At 37.6% G+C, this 21,553-nt stretch overlaps 1 protein-coding gene across 7 annotated transcripts in view; it reads right to left on the bottom strand.

Annotated features, from left to right (window-relative positions):
* The window catches only part of LOC128743682 (high affinity cGMP-specific 3',5'-cyclic phosphodiesterase 9A), a 360,716-nt gene that overhangs the window by 137,910 nt on the left and 201,253 nt on the right, over positions 1-21,553 (bottom strand). For all 7 annotated transcript variants that reach the window (XM_053840308.1, XM_053840310.1, XM_053840309.1 and 4 more), the window contains one exon: positions 2,765-2,806. The gene's annotated coding sequence lies outside the window, so the exon portion shown is untranslated. The remainder of the gene's footprint in view (positions 1-2,764; positions 2,807-21,553) is intronic.

Here is a 21,553-nt window from a genome sequence, read left to right on the forward strand (position 1 = left end):
ACGAAAAAGTGTTACAGACGTCATCATCCCCTGTACGTATACCCAATACCGGCCGGCACTTTTCATTCGACACAGATCTGTCGGTCCGAATAAGGTCATACACACCCTTGACAACGACCGACGGTCGATAGTATCGTCCTACGTAGGTACCGACAGCAGAAAAAAAAATGCAAAACCGGAACGGAAACAAACCTTCCGCTTTCCTTCATTCCGTTCTCAGTGGGACGATCACAATTTACTAAACCGGATTCCCTCGATGTATGTGGAAGCATCGAATGGCGAAACACGAGGAATGCGCGGGAGGGTTACTCCTGGTGATGACGATTGTGGACACAAGTCAAGATAATTGGCGAAGCTGTCGCTCAAAAACGCTTCGCCGACTCGGCAGTCCAGTTGACAGAACAGCAGAACACATATGGCACAAGTTCCGGGTGGAGAACCCATCTGAATCATTGCCGTCATCAACATCATCATTATCATCGCTTTCCGCGTACACTTTAAACCATCCGCCGTGCGCCGGTTCACTACTGAATTAAGTCAAGACTGTACTGCTTTTATCCTTTCATGTTTTACTCTCGTTTTCTACGGGAGGCATGGTTCATGTGAAAAGTGAACCTCTTCTTTATTGTTTGGTTTGTGGTTTTCTTTTTCCGCCTATGTTGTTTGTTGCTAAACAAATTGCCTAATGGGAACTTTTATTTAATCAACATTATAAATAATCACCAAGGAAACAAAAAAAAATAATGACAAAATAGAAGCTGAACGGAATGCTGAATAATTCAAATCTCTGCTAATAAACAAATTCACAAAACATAAAAAAACACATTCTGGAAACACAAATTATTATTATTTCGTCGCTAATATCATTTCTCTGAACTTAAGAGAGTATAATAAGGCTGTTATCTTCGTAGTCTCTAGAGCGAATCAAAATTCCACTTATCATGAATACATTAGAAACATAACTGGTAAACAAATTCTTTCCAGATGGAAAAATCAATCCAGAAGATGGCTTTGACGTCGAAACTACGCTTCTTTTCGAACAAAACATCAAAAGATAATCCAATTTACCGAATCCAAACAGATGGTAACGGATCCCGGAATGAACTCTTTCCCCGGTTACGGTGAATCAAATATCTGAAATGTAATTAAGCTTCAGAACAAAAAAAACACACCTTCATCGAACTTTATTTCTATCATCTGCCCCAATAAAATCAAATTAAAAGCAGCCCTGCTCTGCTATGCCTGTTCGGAAGGCTGGTAAACCCCACAGCTAAACCGGTACTTCTTTCCTCTTCCCTGCTCTCCTAGCTACCAACCTACCAACCAAAACACTCGCAAATATGTGTCCAATAAAATATTCCGGACCCAGCTGAGCTATGACTTTGCTGCAGCTGACAAGTTGCCAGCCGGACGAACCGAATGGCAAAACCCCCCGTGCCCGTGCCAGTGCCCGTTCCGAAGCACCAAACCAACCAGGATGGAAAACCGCAAAGCATCCTTTCCTCGTCCAACACACAAACACACCCGGTACCCTACCCCAGTTCGGAGAGGAAAAGAGAGGAACTTGAAAGGCAATGGTTTGGAAAATTACTTTGACTTTTCAACTGTGTCCTAGATGGCTTTATGAGCTGTTACTGCTGTCACAAGGAGAAAAAGAAAACACCCAACGACCCAACGAACGAAGCGGTGCGGTGGCTGGCGGCGCCATGGGACCAAAATTTCCCACCGCACTCGGATGTGCGGACCGGACCGAACCGAGTGTGGTGTCTCTGCAGCTGCTCAGGCATGACGGCTCAGCCAATCCGCATACCACCGAACCGTGATAGATGGCTCCCAATGAGCACGAGCGATACTAATCACACCGCATCGCATCGGCCTCCGTGTCCGGGTGGAAAGGGATGCGGTTGATGGAGTTATTAAAAGACTTGTTGTTCGTAATCCAGCGCCGCTGGAATGTCCAGTACCGGGTTGGTTGATTGAACGTAACTTCTGTGCAGTTTGGAGATGGGATTATTGAATTACGCCGGACACTGAGAAGAGGAGAATTAGGATTTGAAAGTGATTGACGACGCTGATAAATAAGTTTCGTGTTATTGAGGATATAATTGGAATTAGTTCAGTTCGACTTACAGATTGACGTGTGTAAACGTTTAATCGCACGAGTTTAACCAATGAAACGAGTTCAGTTGAGAACGAATAATCAAAAGAACCTAATTACTACTCCAATTAGTGAGCTTTCCGGAGGAAAAAAGGATAAAGCAGACAATCTCAATTCGATCTGCTGACAGTCGTGCCAATCACCCCAGCGAAGATTACTGTTTCACATTCCAAGGAAAAACATACCAATGATTTGCCCACATCGCAACAAGTCTATACTGATCAATAATATTACGAGCAAAATAAATTTATTAGTTTTTCCGCTCGATTTGACTTCACAGAATATTAAGCTATGATTTCCATTTTTAACAAACTGATGTTTTTGTGGTAGATCAACAGAATAAATTAATTTCGAATGGGAGTTAACCAATCATATTTTATCCACCAATGCTTTGCAATGAAAACAGATGCTGAAAAAATTAGCTCGCATAAAACGCACTTTGATATTTTTGGGAATAAAATTCGATTATTTGCTTGGTGCGCAAATGTTATTACTATGGTGATATGCCTATTTTTTGCACTGCATCCGCAGGCAAAAATATGTTTTCCATTACCTAGGCTCCGTAATATGATGCATATCGATTCGAATCGTATGTCAATTGCTTACCTTAGTGACTAGGCTCCGAAGATTCTGCAGTGGTGATATATCCTGCAAAAGAGAAATAAAAATGTTAATAACATTATTCGGACCGGAACCCAATCAGATTGGAAATAAGAATTGATTATAAATATGACAGCAAGCAAACACGGTTACTTCCCGAACTATAAGAAGTGTTCAAATTTGACTGGTAGTGTTTTCCGCCAAAAAATATCATTACTCATTTTAATCATTGACTGTACACAAAAAAAATACTTCGTTAAATCTCTCATGCAATCGAATCGCACGGAGAGCCCGACACAAAATCATCTCGCGCAGACAAATTTGGAGGCACAAAAACGCTCAAAGAAGCTCTACAAAAATTTGCTGCCAAAATAGAATCCGCCGAAAGAAAAAGATAAAAGAATAAGTAAAACAAAAGAGATGTTGAAGTTTACGGATAAGTTCCTCATTTAGCAAGCAATCCACAGCACCAGTCTTAAAATAAATGATTTTGTAATTTTTGGAAATATGAACCAGGAAATTTTTGAAAATAAATGCTTTCAGGAGAGGTTGCTTCAGTAACAAGATGATTTTTATGGCACTTTTATTTCTGCTTTAATGACCAATTTTGGTCATAAAAGTCATCATAAATGTGCAATAAAACTCAAATTGCTACTTGGGTGTGGTTCCAAAGAAGTGCAATCCGCCTAAACCCCCGTAGTTAAAGCCAATTGGGGAATACTGTGAAAACACTTAATTTCGATCAGCTCTTAATTTCGATAACTCAACCAAATTGAGCATACCTTGATTATAAGCATTATCTCCTTGACTATGCTTTTAATTTGGAACATCTATCATTCAGTTACTTTAATTGGTAGATTTTTCTGGTATTCTATTTCTCTATCTGTCTATCTCTATATTCCCATAGAGAGATAAATCTTTATATCTTACTATCTTTCTATCTTTCTATCTTTCTATCTTTCTATCTTTCTATCTTTCTATCTTTCTATCTTCCTATCTTTCTATCTTTCTATCTTTCTATCTTTCTATCTTTCTATCTTTCTATCTTTCTATCTTTCTATCTTTCTATCTTTCTATCTTTCTATCTTTCTATCTTTCTATCTTTCTATCTTTCTATCTTTCTATCTTTCTATCTTTCTATCTTTCTATCTTTCTATCTTTCTATCTTTCTATCTTTCTATCTTTCTATCTTTCTATCTTTCTATCTTTCTATCTTTCTATCTTTCTATCTTTCTATCTTTCTATCTTTCTATCTTTCTATCTTTCTATCTTTCTATCTTTCTATCTTTCTATCTTTCTATCTTTCTATCTTTCTATCTTTCTATCTTTCTATCTTTCTATCTTTCTATCTTTCTATCTTTCTATCTTTCTATCTTTCTATCTTTCTATCTTTCTATCTTTCTATCTTTCTATCTTTCTATCTTTCTATCTTTCTATCTTTCTATCTTTCTATCTTTCTATCTTTCTATCTTTCTATCTTTCTATCTTTCTATCTTTCTATCTTTCTATCTTTCTATCTTTCTATCTTTCTATCTTTCTATCTTTCTATCTTTCTATGTCTCTCCAAGAAGTGAACTAGCCACAGACTGGATGCCTCTGTAATAAATAAATTAGGCCATTGCAAATTATTTTTAAAGTTTTCGTTACCGAAAAGCCAAGTATGTAACGTGTATGTGTTGCCTTTTGCCTTTTGCCTTTTGCCTGTTTTCTGTTTTCTGTTTTCTGTTTTCTGTTTTCTGTTTTCTGTTTTCTGTTTTCTGTTTTCTGTTTTCTGTTTTCTGTTTTCTGTTTTCTGTTTTCTGTTTTCTGTTTTCTGTTTTCTGTTTTCTGTTTTCTGTTTTCTGTTTTCTGTTTTCTGTTTTCTGTTTTCTGTTTTCTGTTTTCTGTTTTCTGTTTTCTGTTTTCTGTTTTCTGTTTTCTGTTTTCTGTTTTCTGTTTTCTGTTTTCTGTTTTCTGTTTTCTGTTTTCTGTTTTCTGTTTTCTGTTTTCTGTTTTCTGTTTTCTGTTTTCTGTTTTCTGTTTTCTGTTTTCTGTTTTCTGTTTTCTGTTTTCTGTTTTCTGTTTTCTGTTTTCTGTTTTCTGTTTTCTGTTTTCTGTTTTCTGTTTTCTGTTTTCTGTTTTCTGTTTTCTGTTTTCTGTTTTCTGTTTTCTGTTTTCTGTTTTCTGTTTTCTGTTTTCTGTTTTCTGTTTTCTGTTTTCTGTTTTCTGTTTTCTGTTTTCTGTTTTCTGTTTTCTGTTTTCTGTTTTCTGTTTTCTGTTTTCTGTTTTCTGTTTTCTGTTTTCTGTTTTCTGTTTTCTGTTTTCTGTTTTCTGTTTTCTGTTTTCTGTTTTCTGTTTTCTGTTTTCTGTTTTCTGTTTTCTGTTTTCTGTTTTCTGTTTTCTGTTTTCTGTTTTCTGTTTTCTGTTTTCTGTTTTCTGTTTTCTGTTTTCTGTTTTCTGTTTACTGTTTTCTGTTTTCTGTTTTCTGTTTTCTGTTTTCTGTTTTCTGTTTTCTGTTTTCTGTTTTCTGTTTTCTGTTTTCTGTTTTCTGTTTTCTGTTTTCTGTTTTCTGTTTTCTGTTTTCTGTTTTCTGTTTTCTGTTTTCTGTTTTCTGTTTTCTGTTTTCTGTTTTCTGTTTTCTGTTTTCTGTTTTCTGTTTTCTGTTTTCTGTTTTCTGTTTTCTGTTTTCTGTTTTCTGTTTTCTGTTTTCTGTTTTCTGTTTTCTGTTTTCTGTTTTCTGTTTTCTGTTTTCTGTTTTCTGTTTTCTGTTTTCTGTTTTCTGTTTTCTGTTTTCTGTTTTCTGTTTTCTGTTTTCTGTTTTCTGTTTTCTGTTTTCTGTTTTCTGTTTTCTGTTTTCTGTTTTCTGTTTTCTGTTTTCTGTTTTCTGTTTTCTGTTTTCTGTTTTCTGTTTTCTGTTTTCTGTTTTCTGTTTTCTGACAAAATGACGTAAATCCGATGAAAAGCTGACGAAAAAACAACGAAAGACGGCAAAAATACGACGAGAATAATATGAAAAGACACAAAAACAACGACAAAAATATCAAAGCGTCAAAAAGTCACTGATACATGCTAAGAAAAAGACGAAAGGAAGTCGAATATACTACACACTTAAAAAAAAGTGCCGAAGTCAGCAAAATTTTGCCGAGATTTGGACAGCCGAGCGTTCGGTAAAATTTTTTATCATGCCAAACGTTAGTAAAGATCCGTAAACATCGATTTGCAAAACTGAAATTTTTACCGAACGCTCGGCTGTCCAAATCTCGGCAAATTTTACTGAGTTTTTTAAGTGTGTACAGAATGACGAAGAAAGAACAACGAAAAGACAGTAAAAAGACAACACTGTCTTGACAACAAACAAGACGACGAAAAATGGCTAAAAGATGGCGAAATGCCAACAAAAGGCGACTAAAAACATAACAAAGAATAGACGACAAATTGACGACGGAAAGATGCCAAAACAGCAACAAAAATTTGATAAAAATGACAGAAAGCCGCCAAAAATACCAAAAAAAGATGTCAAAAAAAACGATGAACCTACAACGAGAGATGGCAAAAAGACCATGAAAACAACAAAAATACAGCAGAGCAGACAAAAAAACGGCAAAGACGAAGAAATGACAACAAAGTGATGAAAAAAAGACGACAAAACGCTGTCGATAATAGAAGAAAGACGTTTTCCGTCAAAAACGAAAGATGAATGAAGAAAGATTAAGAACGAAAGTCGGGAGTAATTTGGGTCAAATCTTAATGAGGACTGATTTGATTCAAAAAGGTATTGCGAGCCTAATTCTACACACCGCATATTTTAATAACGAAATGAAACATATACCTACAAATTAAAAACTAGAGGTACACATATTTTGATAGATGCGTTAATTAAAATAACAATTTACAGGAATTTGAAAGTTTTAACTGAAATGTGGGGTACGGGAATTAAACATACTTACAGTAATTTCCTTCAAAAACAATCAACAACAGCACAGCAACAGCATATCAAACATTTTTCCCCAAAACCGAAAACAACCAAAAGCAAAAATGGCCAAAATTTTATTGGCTAGTTTTATCTGATGACTCACGACATTTGACGCAGCTCGTGACCTTTGACAGAAGCAGTGACCAATTAGCGTGATGACTGGAAAATCCATTGAAAAACTGTCCGCTCAAGTGCGAATAATAATCAGCAAAGTCATCAATCATCGCACTCGGGGATCAGACATTACCAAAGCGAGAGATTTCCGGCTGGATCAGCCATCAAAGAACGCAAAGCTTCAAAGTAGCCAAAAGTTCAAGCAGGGAGAAAGTTCTGCTGATGCTGATTGATTCGTTAAACTCGCAAAACTCCGGATTACCTCGGAAATAATAAGTCCGATTCCCTCGAAAATTGCACAAAAACAAACGATTCGCCAGCTCGAGCAGAAAGCAAAAGCTTCGCAAACCGCTTATTTTTGCAAAAATAGCCTCTTCGTATTTCATCACCACAACGTTCTACCATTTCAACCAAACACCCACCGTCCGTCCGTCCGTCCGTCCGTCCATCCATCCGTCGGAAACACCATTTGCCTTATCACACATCTAAGGGTACAGCTGACTTCAAAGAAAAATTTTCTTCTACAGCAGAGATTTCATCACATCCGGTCGTTCCAACGGCCTCCGCGTGAAGCCAAAGCGTCCGTCCGAGCCATCCGAAACCGTGCGTTCGTTCGTTGGGATATGGTCGAGGGGGGAACGCCATGAAAGCAGGGGCGAAAATTATTTGAAAGCATTTCTTTGTAATTTGATAAGCCGGAAAAATATTTTTCCCCAACTTTGATGCCGCCGGAAACGGAAAGGTGCCCTCTTCGGGGATGAGACGAAGACACGTCGGAGACAAACAAGTTGGGTTTCGATTTCAGTTTCAGCTTCAGCTTCGGCTTCGGCTTCGGCTTGCTGCCGGTCGGACGGACGATGGATGAGATGAGGAAATTGGACCAGATGACAAAAGTATCGAATCCAACCAACCGACAACGATGATGTGGCCTTGTGTGAAATACAAACCGGTATATGCACAACGACGACTTGCACAACATATGATGATGAGAATAGGTTCCATCGCCCTCCGAATGATTGTTCTTTTTTTTCCATTTCAGTCTCAGATATCGATAAACCTGGGGAAAGCTCGAGTGTTGGACAAATATTGACTGGGTCAACATCTCAACGCAAATCTTTTTCCTCCTGGCAAATTTCCTCCTGGCAAACATTCTCGGGAATAGAACCATAGGAAGATGATCCAAGCGTTGATTGGATTGACTGTGAGGAGAGATTACACGACGAGTCGGTGGGAGGAGGGGGGCAATATACATTAAACAGATCTCGGTCACAGATGTTGGCATAATCGATTTCCCTCTTACAACAGTGGTCCACATACAAAGGTCAATGCTGGAGCTTTCCGGTTTTTTTTTCACCAAAAAAAACAAAAAAAAATGTTTTTACTGTGTGCTCTCGGTGGTGGTGGTGCGTTTACTTTATCGATTTTCTTTAATCGCGGCTTACGACGTCGAATCACAATTCGGCAATCTGAAAATTGGGGATGAACGGGAAAATGATAACAGCTTATGTCTTGAAAGACCTACATAAAAACAATATCGTTCTCCTTCGGTTTGTATTCGCACGATTGTAGAGAGTTATTGGATATCAATTGAAAACAAACAATCAATCGCTTGATGACTATCAACAGAATTAATGGTTGTTCGCCTTCTGCCACTGCACTGATGAATAATTTACAATGTCGCTTCAGAAAATAAATTGTTTAATTGAGTTCTTCTGAACAAAGACACAACCAGAGTAATCGATACAGTTTCAAAAGCAAAACTAAAATTTCATTTATAATTTTAAAATGAGGGATTGGAAGTTTTGAAACTATTACTGATCTAATCAACAACAATAATAGACACTAGCGTGCCCAGACTTAAACGAAAGGCGGGGCACTAAACTGGGGGCCTGGAAAATCGAGTTATCGTAGGATGGCGAATCTATTCATTACTTATCACAAAAATATCGGCCGATTGATTTGAAAACTACGGACTTTCTGGTGCAATTGGATTTAAAATCGACTTTGAAATTGGACTAGCAGTTAGACTAGGAAGTAAACTAGAAATTAGACTTGAAATTGGACTTAAATTTAGAGTTTTTCGGTCTGAAATTTTTATATGGAACTAGACATGAAATCGGACCTAAAGCAGAATTTGAAGTTTTTGTTTGAAATTGGTTAGATTGAACTTAAAATTGAAATTGAAATTGGACTAGAGATAAGATTTGGAATAACATTTAAAATTAGACTTGAAATTGGAATCCGAATTGTACTTGAAATTGAACTTGAAACCAGAGTTTAAATTTGACCTAAAATCGAACCTGAAATTAGATTCGAAATTAGGCTTCAAATAGGAAATGCTATTGTACTTAAACTGATATGAACTTGAAGTTTTGCTTCAAATCGAATATAGACTAATTTCGTGTCGAAGTTTTACTTGAAATTAGGATTAGTATTTTTCGTCTTATTCTCGTTTTACCTGTTTACTGCACCATTTTTCCACTTTTTGTTCTGTTTTTTCTCCTTTTAGAATCGCTTTTTCTTTGTCTTCGCTTTTCTTCCGTTTTTCCTCCTTTACTGTCGTTTTCTTTTTTCTGTCCCGTGTTACCTGTTTCATTGTTCCGTTGGATTTCACTCGTTTTTTTTATTATAGTACTAGCTGACCCGACAAACTTCGTATTGCCACAAATTGAACTATGATGTACATAAATCCAGAATCTCGGATGACCTTTATCACAATCTTGAGTTTTGCAAGTTTCTGAGGAGTTCATGGGTGTTTTGATATACAAATTTTCCTCACAGTAAAGTAGAAAACAACTCCCCTCATTGCTTAGCCTGATAAAATAAAGCGGATAGCATTTAAATATTCGCCATCATTACACACCATTTCGCCGAATACCATTTTGCGGAACACCAATTCTCGGTTGACCATAACGCGGAATATAGAGTTTCGCAGAATACCATTTTGGGAGAAACCTTACGTACCATTTCACGGAAAATCTTTTCGTAGAAAGCACCATTTCGCAGGGGTGACCCAACTGAAGGAAAGTAATAGAAGTCAGTAGATCTAGGAAAAAAAACCTAGATGGAGGCGATCTCTACCGGCGAATTGCAGCCCCCCCTCCTAAAAAGGTAATGGGTCCTAATTCATCATAGAAAAAATTCTCGCCTCCAAAAACACCTAGGGTAGATGATCTATTAGTTGCGCCACTAAGCACAATATAACTTCATTTTGCTTGTTTATTGAGGTATATGCTTCAATTAATGCTTGTGGGATTTAAATTTATTAAATACAAGGTATTTGTCACAAGGCAAGACAATTGCTTTCGTTGTACGAAAAGATTTATAAAGAAAAAATGAATTTTCCGATTCAATCATATTGTACCAACAGTTGCGCTAATGTTTCCTTAATTAAGTTTGATGTTCCTTTAATTGTGGTATTCCATATACATTGCTAGGTTGCTAAGTGAAAAAACATCGTAGCAAAACTATAGATGAACGCCTATAGTTGTGCGCTTCAACTGCGCGTTAGATTTTGGAAAATTGGCATTTTAGCAAGTAATGCTTTAATTTTAAATGGTGTAGTCTAACTACCAATACTTCTAAAAACCTGTTTTATATAATGAATGTAATTGTTTTATCTAAAATGCTACGGTGATGAAAATATGCATTAATAATGAATAGTAGCGCAACTATTGGTACTACCACAACTATTGGATCAACTACCCTACATGTCAAATATGGTTCCATTTGATTGATTAGTTCTCGAGTTATGAAGAAATTTGTATGGAAGCCCCCCCTCTTAAAGGAGAGAGGGGTCATAATTTCCCTCCTAAAGAGAGGAGGTGTCTCAATTCACCATAGAAAAAAAATGCCTACAAAAAAACCCACATGCCAAATTTGGTTCCATTTGCTTGATTAGTTCTGGAGTTATAAGGAAATTTGTATTTCATTTGTATGGGAGTCCCTCCTCTTAAAAAGGTAAGGGGTCCTAATTCATCATAGAAAAAAATCCTGCCTCCAAAAATACCCACATGCAAAATATGGTTCCATTTGATTGATTAGTTCTCGAGTTATGAGAAAATTTGTATTTCATTTGTATGGAAGCTCCCCCTCTTAAAGGGGTGAGGAGTCATAATTCCCCTTCTAAATAGGAGAGGGGTCTCAATTTACCATAGAAAAATTCTTGTCTCCAAAACCTAACCCCACCCACATGCCAAATTTTGTTCCATTTGCTTGATTAGTTCTCGAGTTATGCAGAAATTTCTGTTTCATTTGTATGAGAGCCCCCCCTCTTAGTGGGGGGAGGGGTCTCTAACCATCATAAGAACCTTCCCTGGCCCCAAAAACCTCTACATGCAAATTTTCACGCCGATTGGTTCAGTAGTTTTCGATTCTATAAGGAACATCCCGACAGGCAGACAGAAATCCATTTTTATATAAAAGATTTCTCGTTTTCCATCTTTTTTCTATTCTTTTCCCCTTGTTTTCATTCAAAGTCTTCGCCATTTTCTAACTCTTTATCTCCTTTGCTTCTCGTTCTTCGTTTGTACGGTTTTCCCTCTTTTTGCTACCGTTTTACCGCCCGGTTAGCTTCGAGGGTACGATGCCTCTGTCTAACAAACCAGTCGTCGTATGTTCGAATCTTAACTGAGCGTTTGCAAGATTAGAGTCAGTAGGATCGTTGCACTAGCCCCGTAGCAGTGCTGTACGCTAACAACCGGCTGCGAAGTCTGTCGCTAAAGAAGGGCCAGGTCTTAGAAAGAAGTTTAAGCCCAAGCCTATGCTGTGCTGCCGTTTTGCCGTATTTTCTGTCACGTTTTGGCTCCGTTTTTTCCCTGAAGTTTTCCTTTTTTACCTCCCAACTCCCTCTTTCGTTTTACCTTTTTCTTAAGTCTGCTGTTTCTGTTTTTCTTTTCTTGTTATGTCCCATTTTCCGATTTTTCGTTCGATCGTTTGTTTCCTCTTCCCGTTTTTTGGAGTTCTGATTGGTCGTTTTCGTTTTTTGCCTGTTTGCTTTCGTTTTTTAGCATTTTCTGTTCCGTTTCGACTTTTTTCGGTCCCGCTTTTCGCTATTTTCCGTTTTTCGTTTTCGTCTGTTCCATTCTTCCCCTTCTTAGGTCCTGCTTTTCCTCCATTTCTGTCATGCTGTTTTTTTTCAATCCCTTTATATCTTTCGTTTTCTAATCTTTTTTTCTGTTCTCGTCTTCTCATTTTTCTAAAGCCGTATTTTCTCCTTTTCTATGCCATTTTTCTTCTTTTTTCCCGTTTCCCCCCTTTGTTGTCAGGTTTATCCTATTTTTCTATGGGTTTTCTTACTTTTCTCTTATATTCTCCATTTTTTCTGTTCGTCTCCTCGTTTTTTGCCTTGTTTCCTCTAATTTTTTCCTCCCATTTTCTACCTTCCCCACTTTTCTTTTTATATCCCATTTTCCCTCCCATTCTGTCATGGGTTTTCTTCTTTCTTTCTTCCTTCGTTTTCTTTTTTTCTATCCTGTTTATCCAATTTATAAAAATTTCACATTTTCACCCGTACACTTGTCCACTTTTTCTTCTTCTACTCTATTTTTCTTTCCTTTCTGGAGAGCAGCAGAAGATGAACCATATCTAAATCCTATACTTTCTAAAGTATTCGTCTTTTTCTAACTCTTTTTATCCATTTTCTCATCCCGTTCCCACTTTGCCATATGTTTCTTCTTTTGTGTCCCTTAGTCTCCTTTTTTCTGTTATTCCTTGTCATCTACCGACTTTTTTCACTCTCGCTGTTCTTCGTTTCCCTTTTGGTTTCTCTTGTTTTCTTTTTCTTGTCTTGTTTTCTTTTTTTTCCTTTCTCTTTTTTTCCTGTTCCGTTTTTCGCTTTATTCAGCATGGATTTTTCTTCCTTTTTTTCTGTCCCATTTTCGTCCTTTGTTTTCGTTTTTTCTCATTTCTTATTTTTTTCCTCTTTTCTAGTCTTCTAATCTTTTTTCTGTCCCATTACATGTTGTATGGGTTTTCATGTGTTCCTTTTTTCCTCTTATCAAATCCTCGTTTTCTGTCACGTTCTATTTTTCGGTTTATACAATTTGTCTTCCGTTTCCTTTATTTCTCCATTTTTCTCTCTTACAGTTTTTGTTTCTCACTTTTCTTGCTCCTGAATTTCCTTCTATGCTGTTCCTCTTTTTCTACCCGTTTTTCTTCCTTTTGTTCCGTTTTCTCTCTGTTGTTTTCTTCGTTTTCTCTATTGTTTTCCTGTTTTCGTCTTCTCTCTCTCTTTCTGTCAAGTCTCCTCTTTTTTACCTCATTTCCGTTTTTTCTCCTATTTTCTTCTTTTCCACTTATTTCTTTTTTTACGTTCCGTATTTTCTCTCTTCTATTCTGTTACTTTCATATCAATTTTTCTTACTTTTCTTTCTCGCGTTTTTTACTCTTTTGCTAGTCCGTTTGTCCAGTTTTTTTTTCACGATTTCCCCCATGCTCTTTTTGTGTTTTTCCTGCACTGGTTCTAACTTGGATTAAAATTGCATTTGAAATTCTTTTGGATGATTTGGATGATGACAACTTTGCATTCCTTTTTTAGTACGTGACGTTCCAGTCTACTATCCTTCGACTATCATCAGACGCCTGCAATATTTTAACTATGTTAAGGGAACATAAACGGCTAAATTTTATGAAAAATTCATTACTTTTTTATTTCAGGTTCCGATTCTGCAGTCTTTTCCGCTTATTTTGATACTAATTCCGTCATAATCCGACCACGGGAAGTAGCCGAAAAACGATCATACACATGAGCAGCTCAGTGCGGCGAGGAATAACCTCGACGGAATAAAGCGCCGCTCCTGAAAAACCACGATTTTCAACCTTTATGTACCTTTTTCTCAGGAATTACACAACGTTGTTACCGTTCGAAAACTTTGCCCCATAGAACCCCCTAAGAGCACTCAAAGCCGGAGTAAGAGAGTAACAAGCATACTAGAGTTCGTGGTGATCGAATTGAGATCCACGCTATAATTAGTTAAACTATTGAATCGATGATAAATATGCTATGATTCTAGACTATGATAAGTATGCTATGATAATATTGATTTAAATTGATACGTATATTATGATTAATAAAACAGAAGCTCAAATGAAAGTAGGGAAAATAAGGAAATAGCTAGATAGAATGATGAGCGGCTAACGGTCATTTCAAATATAATTGTAAATCTACTCACACACGAAATTAACGCAACAAATAACACTGATAAGATCTGCCGGAAAATGGGGATATTTGGAGTAGGATGGAAGTATGAAAAGGAAGGAAAAAGGGAAATTAGAGCTGAAAAAGGGTTATAGATAATTAGCCAAGAAGGGCTCAGTCATTTCAAGTTCAATCAGCAAAGGAAAAAGGTTGACGAAAAATATTCTAATGTTACACGTGCAAGTTTAACCAAACTATTACTAGTGTCTGATAAAATTAAAAGAAAGCTTAAGCTTGAGAGCTATAAGCTTAAGATATACGTCGATTGAAATAATACTGTGCAGAAATCAGGTAAAACTAAATCCAGTTTGTAAAACGATTGATCGAGCCAAAAGCGAAAAGCAGCTAAGACCAGCCCTTTCATTCCTTCCGATAGACCCATTAAGTTTAACCCTGAAGAACTATCAGAGGCAGTTACGTGCCGTTTAGGAGGTTCACCGTGGAAAATCCATCTGCATTGGAGCTTACGACAACGACGAGCAACTCCTCGCTCCTTGAGTGCAACACGCACGCTGGCAGTGGCACATCTGACAGCCACCCATCCGGAGAGCGGCAATTTTCCCGCAAGCAGCAGCTAAAGCCACAAGCAGTGGCCGGAACAGACAGCAAAGACCGAAGCCGAAGGCAATCGCCTTCCCCTTAAGCAGTAACCTTCCCCGATAGCAGCAGCAAGCCTCAACAGCAGCCGTTCGTACGTCGATAGTAACCCCTCCGCAGATCCAGCAGCAGCCGGCCGGCCACCACAGTAATACACACCCACACAATCATTGTAAGTTAGGTTAAATAAAATTAATTAACTAAAGTGAGAGTTTTCAGTAGCCGCCGTGTGTCCCTGATCGGTGTCATAAAGCCGACCTCGAGAAGGAGATTCTCTCCCTCTAGATCGAGCTAGCCTAAGAAAAAGAGATCTTGAGTGTCCACCCCGGAAGTCTCCAGTGGTTCGACCAGGGACTTGGGGTAGTAGCGGGAGACCCGTCCGGCCTCCGAGTAATAACGTATTGAAACAAACTTTTTTTGTTTTGTTGATAGTAGCTTGACAAAGACTTTTATAACTTTTGAGCTTTGTAAAAGAAATACAACTTGAGAAAAACGAAAAAGAAGAAGAAAAAACTACAAAGTGTACAGCCCTAAGGGTTGTACGAAAGGGTGACGTAGGACTATATCAGATCATTAGATCAAAGACTAATGTAAACTGAAGTTATTTGCTACACAGAGTTCAATATGTGAAAGTTAAGGAAAATGTTTCAGACTCCTTTGTTGTTAATTCGGGTGTACCGCAAGGTAGCCATCTGGGTCCATTGTTGTTTGTGCTGGTGATGAATAAACTTCCAGCTATGTTGTACAATGCTATAATTTTAATATATGCTGACGATGTAAAAATATTCTTACCAATCAAGGCTGACGCTGACTGCCTCAAACTTCAACTGGACTTGGATAACTTTGGAACGTTTTGCTCAAATAATGGCTTAAATATCAATCCAGACAAATATTCGGTAATAACCTTTTCGCGGAAAATACGGAAAATTGAATTTCAATACTCTTACAACGGAATTGTTCTGCCCCGCAAACAAATTGTTCGCGACCTAGGAATTATTTTCGACAGCTCACTTTCTTTTACATATTTTATAGACAATGTTATTAAGGACTGCCTTAAATTACTCTCTCGGGAGGCGATTTGGGCGAGACCTAAGGGACCCACATGCAATATTGGCTATATACGTTGGACTTGTACGGAGTAAGCTTGATTTTGTGAGCGTTGTGTGGCGCCCTCAATACGTAACTTATATACAACGAATAGAAAGCATTCAAAAAAAATGTGTACGTTTTGCCTTGTTGAATTTGAGATGGAATGGAGACCAACTTCCGCCGTATCAAGATCTCTGTTCTCTAGTCAACATGGACACGATTCACTGCAGGCATAGAATAGCTGATACATAAAGTGTTCTTCGCAAACATCTTATCTGGACGAACCGATAGTCAAACACTTACCGCACGGTTGCACTTTAACCAAAGTCAAGTCGTGCTCCGTAACAGACGTGTTTTCAACTCACCCCATAGAAATAGTAATTATTAAGAGGAGAAGGGTCATAATTCACCATAGAAAAAATTCTTGCCTTCTGAAACCCCCACATGTCAAATTTGGATTAGTTCTCGAATTTTGAGAAAATTTTTGTTTCATTTGTAGAGGAGCCCACTCCCCTCTTACCGCCTTCATAAAATTGCTGGTCATTTTATCTATCCAACGACATATAAATTGTTCAGTTTCGTTCAGTAGTTTAGTAGTTATTAGCATTTGAAATCTTTCATTCAAACATTACACTTCTATTTTCGTTTTCACAAAGTGCTACCCAGTACCAATATAGTAAACAAAGACGTAGTCCTACGTCAAAATGGCAGAAAAAATAAAATTTTGTCTTCTTTTTCTTTTTTCTCTGGTTGTGTTTCGTTTACAAAGCTCATAAGTTATAAAAGTCTTTGTCAAGTAACTACCAACAAAAAAAAAAAAAGTTTGTTACAATACGATGTGCAGTTTCTGAGAAAAAGGTACATAAAGTCTGAACATCGTGACTTTTCAGGAGCGGCGTTTTATTCCGTCGAAGTTGTTCCACGCCGCATTGGAATGCTTATGTTTTTCGGCTACTTCGGATTATCGGTCGGATTATTACGAAGTTAGTATCAAAATAAACAGAAAAGCCTGTAGAATCAAAATCTGAAATAAAAAATAATGAAATTTTCAAAAGTTTCATTCGTTTATGTCCCCTTAACATAGTTACACAGTTACGGAACAAACGAGGGGAAGGTAGGACAAACAGGCAGGAAACTGGAGACACGGGTAGCAGAACACAAAAATGATGCAGAAAGGGGAGAGGCGAAATTGAAACTATCACAACATACGGTACATAGAGGGACACCATTTTAATTTCGATAAAATGTAAATTCTGAAGCGGATTGTCAACCAGGAGAGCAAGCTGGCTGCGGAGATGTTCCAGGTTAAAATTTTCGGCGAAGATAAAACCGTAAACCTGCAGGGAGAATGTGGGACATTCAACGCTGCATATAATGCGCTAGTTACTGAGCTCCGCCAGGTAAGTGGATGAGATAAGCCCGTATCCCACCCGAAACAAACTGATGTGACAAAGGAGAACATTCCTGTCGACTAATTAGTAAGAAAGTTATAGATCGGGCTTCTTTTTGCTTAGGAAAATTATTAAAATATAAGTGTCAATTCTATGTGTAACTAAGTTAATAAATATTGCAGGCGTCTGATGATAGTCGAAGGTCAGTAGACTGAAACGTCACGTACAAAAAAAGAATGCAAAGTTTTCATCTTTTCACCGAAAATAATAAACAAATTTGATAAATGCATTTGAAATTGTCTTTGTAATTGGACTTCAAATTGAACTTCAAGTCAGTGTTTAGACTGTGCATGAAATTAGAGTTGAATTCCAATTTGAATTTAAGCTAAAATTAGGCTTGAAACTAAACTTAAAAGATGGAACTATTTTTACGCAACTGCAACTATTTTCTACTACAATTTCATCGCAAAAATAGTTACAGATTCAAATAAAAACTGCGGACTTATGGATAAGAGAAATTATTTTTTGAATAAAATAAAAAAAAGGGTGGTCGCGCCAGTAACAATAGATATATTCCAACAAGCTTCCTGTACATAGTGCTCAACAATCTTAAATCCATCCCTTTTCACGCCATTCTATCGTGGCAATTTGGCAACACAAGCTCGACATTAACCCTTATCTGAACCGCCAAAATGCCATAATGTACTACAACGTCGAATGACCGTTAAGTCGTTCATCGAAATTTGCACCACTTTGTGGCCATTTTCCTAAAATGCTCTTACTGCCAGCCAAGAGATAGCACCTGCTGATTCTTTCCAACGACACGAGGCGAAACCGTTTTGGCATGTTCAGGCGCTGCTGTAGAGCCACCGGAGCACCGTACCCTTCCGCCCTTTCAGCACACAGTTCAGTGACAACATTATCAGATGATGTTGTTGCTCTGTAGTTACCGAATGGGGAAAAAATATTTCGAAACCATGGACGTGATGGGCTAGTTTACTGTGTACTGCCACTAGCAATGGCGCTTTCTGCCATCGGGGGTTAACATGGCAGATAAAAGCTTCTTCTTCTAGCGCTGCCACTTACACATAAATTAGATTTTGTCATAGCCATCGGAAGCATGCGATACCGGGCGATAAGGCTTTGTGCCTCCTAAGTGAGCGCTTTTACGTGAGAAAAATTAAATTTGAGCAAATTGGCAGTAAAGGCTTAGCTGAAGATGGCAAGCGAATTTTCCAGTTAATTTGTGCTCCCTCGTCTGGATAAACAGATTCTGTTTATGGCACTGTTTGTATCAAAGCACAGCACAGCAGGCAGGTACAAAGTGCTCCTCAATATCGTTGCCATTATCTGGTAAATTACTCGATTGAACTCAGCCACCACCCACTCACTCCTGATGCTCTTGATTCGATGTAAATCAATTGATCATCAAACGCCATTGAATGGGTGAAAGCGGAATGCTTTGTGCTGGATATGTCCATTTTAATTTGCAATGCATTTCAGTGCCATCCCATGGCAACAAGCGAACGGTATGCGTTTGATAAGTCAATGTTGCATACAAGTTTGCACAATTTGAGCATCATTTGTATTCGAATAGCAGTAGGGAGATTCCAAACGAGGTAAACAATTTCATTATTTTCTTGAAGCGTTGTAGCAGAAAACCCATTTCAGTGCTATGCTTTGCAATGAATGTATAGCGTTATTCCAATTCATTCTGATTAACAAAATAATGTTGTATGTTCTAGATTTCTACCAACAACATTCGCTGATGAGTCGAGCAACGGAGCAGTTTACTGCTGCAGGACACTCGAAGATTTGCTGTCTCTCGTCAATTATCGTTGCAACAACCTTTACCGGCTGCACATCTGAGAATCAAAGTTTGCAAGAATAACGATAGTTTTCCTTGTGATTGAGCGATCCCGGACAGCCATCGCTGCCAATTGGTATTATGATATTATCAATCGTTTTACCGGGAAAAGCAAACGCAAGGTATCAGCTATCCAATCCGAGCACATAATCCAATCGATTGCTTGTTAACCGGCAATGACTTTACTGTCTTGTGCAGTTTCGCCATCGATCCAGAGCTCTGCTGTACTAGCTAAAAGTTGAACACAGAACTGTCTTTCGAAACTTTTACCTCCTATCTCTGAACTCGGTGCCTGCTGGCTGTAGGTTCCAGCTTCCGTATCCGGTGAAAGATAAAGGTGAATAAAGTTTCTACTAGCCGGGCGGTGTGGCAGTAAGAATGAAACGATGAAGATAACAATCGTCCGAGTGCCACTCAATTGAAATGGAAATTTATACTCCCGTCATTTGACTATGACGGGCGGCGATGGTAACGAGTACCCCTTCTTTGCTTTATACTTCGACCAGGTGACTGGGGAACAAACGGTTGCGTCTTGAAATACTGGCACAATCAATCGATACCATATCATGAAGATAAATACTTACATTAATAAATATGTACTGGTGTGCCCAGGCTAAGGCACACTGGATCAAACGCCCCACCATCTCTGTAAAATTTAATGTAAAACAAAATAATTTCTGTAAACCAGAAGTCTGCAGCTTTGAATTAATCCGGCCACTATTTTAGCCATAAGTAAACTAATTGCTTGAAAATTGTTTCAAGTAATAGTAAGTCCAGTAATAAATTAAATTTCAGCTTTAGTTTCAACCGTGGGGGAAAATCCCCCAACGCCGGACAGCTCCAAATACCGAACACTTCTGACTTTCATAGTTTAAATGGTGCATCTTTAGTAGCAAATATCATAAAATCAACAAAAAATAAAATAAAATAACATGCGCACCTTTATATGTCAGAATCATTTATGAAAATAGAGATGTGTTTGTTTTTATCGACTGCCGATCGAATTGGTATGCTTCTGCTAAGAATTATGATTACAGTATTATATGGTCGGGTAAAATTTCGTTTTAAAATACTTTTCGTCAATAGTTTTTCAAGCTTCATAGTATATATCTTCACAAAGATATTCAATTCGTTAAAAAATATACATTATACTCAGTGAATGCCGTTCCCCAATACCGGACATCGGGTCATTTCCCAATTCCGGACAGCCCCTGTCGGCTGATCTCTTCTGTCACGTAGCTAATTATGCATCTGTTTGCTCTATAAAAAGCCCTATAACGGAAGCGAAACAAAACTTTTTTTATATATCTTTCCTTGGTGAAACGGAGCCAGCACAACTGCAATCGGTCTAAATGCAAGAGAAGCGTGAACCTTTTTTAATTATTTGAACCCCCTTTTTCCAAACAAAAAAATATCTATCTCTCAGGGACGCTTACCTTTTCTCTGATCATTGATCTTTTTGAATTAGTTGTTTTCGAAAATCGTCGATTTTCAGCACATTTTTTAACCGTCTTTTCATTCAACAGATTGTAGTTAAAGTTTTTGAGCCAACGGCATTGATTTTAAATTTTTTTTTCTATTTCATTTTTAGGTAGGCTAAGATATCAGTTTCAAAATGATATGCAACGCGCGCATTGACTATTTAATTTTTTGACTTTTTTCAAATGACTTTTTTTTAAACTTTTGATATCTATAACTCTAACGGCTTCTTTCAACATACTATATTTTTTACTGATAAATTGTATTCGCAAATCATAAAAATATAGACAATTTACTATAGAACCGCATCTAAGCATGTGCTAAAATGTGCGGCAATTCAAGCCGTTTCTTTATATGGGTCCTTCTCACGTGCAACGTGAGCAAACAGTATCGTACGAAAATGTTAGCAAATTTTTATAGCATTTGCCTAGAATGATTACCGGCGAATCTAGGGTTAGTCCGGCTACATCTGCTCTCCAGGAAAAGAAGCAATAAAAAAAGGATGAAAAAGATGATAAACAAGAGAGGAAAATAAATAAAAACTGGCATTACAAAAAGTAAAACAGTGAAAAAATGTGAGGAAAAACGGTGTACATAAAACTTCTGAAGAGAAGAAAACGGGAAAGAAAAATAAGGAAAAAGAGGAGACTGGACAGAAAAAGAAAAAGAACGGAAGAAAAGAATAAAAACGAGAGAAAAGAAGGAAAACCATAAAGAAAACGAAAAAAAGAAAAATGAATAGCGGAAAACTGGACAGAAACGCAGAAGAATCGAAACAAAAAGGAAGAAAAAAACATGATAGAAAAAGAAGAAAATAAAAGAAGAAAATATTGAACGTGACAGAAGACGAGCAACAGCGGGACATCACAAAAAGGAAGAACGGAACAAACGAAAACGAAAACCAAGATGAAAAAGGAGTTCAAAGCAAAAAAAAAATGCCAAAAGTCAGGATCGAGAAAAAAGAAAAATGTCGAAACGGGACAAAACACGAGACAGGAAAGGAGGAATAACGGACGAAAAAAGACGACAAACGGGACGAAAAAACAGGAGTAAGGAAGAGCACAAAAACCGGGACAGGCAAACACAGAAAAAGAGAGAAAAAGGAGCT

The sequence above is a fragment of the Sabethes cyaneus genome, chromosome 3 (assembly GCF_943734655.1).
Source record: "Sabethes cyaneus chromosome 3, idSabCyanKW18_F2, whole genome shotgun sequence".
In the NCBI taxonomy this organism is placed as follows: Eukaryota; Metazoa; Arthropoda; class Insecta; order Diptera; family Culicidae; genus Sabethes; species Sabethes cyaneus.